Genomic DNA, 2,790 nt, shown 5'->3' with positions numbered 1-2,790 from the left:
GGTCTATTCCTGATCTCAAACTGCTCCACCTTTCAAGCCATATTAGATTGGAATAGTCACATTTTTGCATCAGTAGTGATATTCAGATTACAGAGAATTCTCAGTCTACACTTGCTCAAACATCAGACCTGAAAACAGAATTTGTATTCATTTATTCGATAAATTTTCTACTGAGCTAAAAAGACTGGGCTTTCCTTGTGGCTCAGCTGGTAAAGAATCCACCTGCAGTGTGGGAGACCTGGATTCAATCCCTGGGTTGGGAAGATCCCCTGGAGAAGGGAAAAGCTACCCACTCCAGTGTTCTGGCCTGGAGAATTCCATGGACTGTATAGCCCATGGGGTTGCAAAAAGTCGGACACGACTTTCACTCACTCACTCAGAAAGACTAATTTCAGCCTCAGTTACTCCTGCTGTGACGGGCTGCAATTCACACAGATACCTGCCACAGCGCTGCAGTTTCAGGCAGTTCCTAAAGCGCTTTCTATCTGGAAACGGCTTCTCTGTAGCCCTTATGTCCAATTCCTAACGTGCTGGCAAAAAGAGAGCGTCCAGTGCGAAAGCGATGTGAACCAAGAGTCCTCACCGCTCAGAAGCGGATGCTGTATTTTTTTTTACAAGCCGGACTCTCCGCCATGGCTGGTCCTGGGCCTGTCTTGTCCATTCATTTCAGGGCGTTGACGTGCAGGCCGGTCAGCCACGTGGTGTGGTCCTGCGGTTCCCAGCAGGGCCGGGCCCTGGACGAGCCTCGCGGAGACCTGGCGATGGGGGCCAGTGGGAGACAGGTGAGTCATGGATGAGGGTGGGGAGGTGTGGGCAGGGGGGGCTCTGGGCAGAGCGCCCCGCGGGTGGGGCGGGGCCTGGGTGCTGACTCACCGGCGGTCTTTGTCAAGGGGGCCGGGGCGGAGGCGGAGCTTGCCCCGGGCAGGGAACCCACCCAGCGCAGGTTCCCTCCCCTCCTGACCTACCACCCCCGATTTCCCACCAGACGCAGGTGCGGAGGATGCCCGGAGGCTGCCTCCCGGGCAGCAGGCGGGGAAGGAGGCAGCGCCCTCCCCGGGCTCCTAACGGAGACCAGCCGTGGGGAAGGGATCGGGGCTTTAGACGTGGACTCGCGGGGCGGGGCGGGCGGTCGGCAGGCTCCAGGATCCCGATGCTCTCCTGGAGCAGCTTTCATCTGCGCTCACCTATCTCACACTCACACTCGCCCGGAATACCAGTCACCACATCTCTCCACCGTTTCAACCCGGACTGCCCGACGGGGCCTGAGTCAGGAAAGGGTGGGGGCGCTGAAATAGTCCCCTCTCCCAGCCTTTGGGGAAGACAGTGAAAAAGGAAGCGGGCAGGGGCTGGCTGGAAAAGAAGAGTTTGCCTAGACTCGACCCACCTAGCCTGGTGGGTCAAGAAAAGGCTGCATCATTTTAAAAGGAGGAGGAGGAAGGGGAGGGGAGCAGAGAGAGAGAAAGGAAGGCAAGAGGGAAGAAGGGAAGGAAGGAAGGGAAAACGCCTCTCCTCCTCCACCGTCAGACACATGGGAACGCCAGCTCCATCACGTCTCCCCGTGTGACCTTAGACAGGTTTCCTTACTCATCCGTGCCTTTACTAGCGTTTCTAAGAAGGAGATCCTTTGGACCAGGACGATACCAACCTGCTGGGATTCGGAGGCTTGAGGGGGCTGAATGCGGGAAAACACAGAGAGACGCCTGGCACGTGGCAGACCGGTACTCGGCTTACAGCTTACAGACTGCCCAGAAACCTCTTCTACTCACCCCCCCAACCCCGCCCCCAGAGGTCCTCTGCTTTTCCCTGCCTCCTCCCCCCAACTGTGACAGCGATCCTCACATCCCCTAAGGGGACCCCCCTGCCCCACATCCTTGCTTGGCCAGAGCTTCCTCATCTGACCTCCACCCCTGTGCCCCAGGCGTGCCCCACAGAGCAGTCTAGCCTCCTGGACGTGGGTGGGGGTGGCCAGGCTGCCTAGCTGGAACCTGGGACTCGGCGCTCCCTCCCCTCCACCCGGGCCCCCCGTTGTGCTCTCACTCCTGTGTCCCTTCCCCTTCTCCTGCCCCCCATGTCGGGTTAGGGCGACAACAAGCATTGCTGAGTGGGCATTGAGTGGGCATTCGTTGCCTTCCCAGCTCTGTGCCAAGCACGCTCCTCCCCATCATCCTCAAATAGCCCCCAGAACCGGGACCTGCACTCCATTCTGGGGCAGTTCTCTGTCTTTGCCCCCCAAAACAGCTAAAATTAACAGTGTGTGCTGTGAAAATCAAAAGCAATAAAAATTAAAGAGGAGACAGATGAGCATTTAATGGGGTGACCAACATCCCTGGATTTGCCCAAGATTAAGGGCTTTCCCAGGACGCTTGCATGGCTAAGCCTATGAGAATCCCTGGCAAACGGGGCTGGCTGGGACTCCCACGGTCCAGTCATCCAGAAGACCCCTGATGCTGCTGGACCAGTGGCTCCACAGCTTTCAAGTCACCATTTTGGGAGGGAACTTAACTCTTCTGAGCCTCGGTCTCGTCATCTGTAAAATGGGGAAAGACCTCACAAGACCGTCGTTGGGAGGACATTGGTGTGTCAACAGCAAGCCCCGGAGAGGCCTCGGGCTCCGCTTGCCAGCCGGCGATGTGGCCCCATCCCCCACCGGCGGCTCATCCTGGCCACTCCAACCCCAGCTGCCTCACCCATCACATCAGATGGGCAGGGACATAAATAAGTGACCTAATCTTGCCTTTCAAGGAGGACCAAGCCCTCAGGAGACACAGGTCGCCTCCCCTCTCCCACTTT

The 2,790-nt window shown here is 57.7% G+C and overlaps 1 long non-coding RNA gene across 1 annotated transcript; it reads left to right on the top strand.

The window, feature by feature from the left end:
- The first annotated feature begins 459 nt into the window (after window positions 1-459).
- LOC114109536 (uncharacterized) lies at window positions 460-2,296 on the top strand. Its single transcript, XR_006057244.2, has 2 exons — window positions 460-782; window positions 1,604-2,296. It is a non-coding gene; the product is annotated as an uncharacterized LOC114109536 (long non-coding RNA).
- Window positions 2,297-2,790: the final 494 nt, after the last annotated feature.

This window comes from Ovis aries, chromosome 20 (genome assembly GCF_016772045.2).
Source record: "Ovis aries strain OAR_USU_Benz2616 breed Rambouillet chromosome 20, ARS-UI_Ramb_v3.0, whole genome shotgun sequence".
In the NCBI taxonomy this organism is placed as follows: domain Eukaryota; kingdom Metazoa; phylum Chordata; class Mammalia; order Artiodactyla; family Bovidae; genus Ovis; species Ovis aries.
This window is presented reverse-complemented; position numbering and strand designations above follow the sequence as displayed.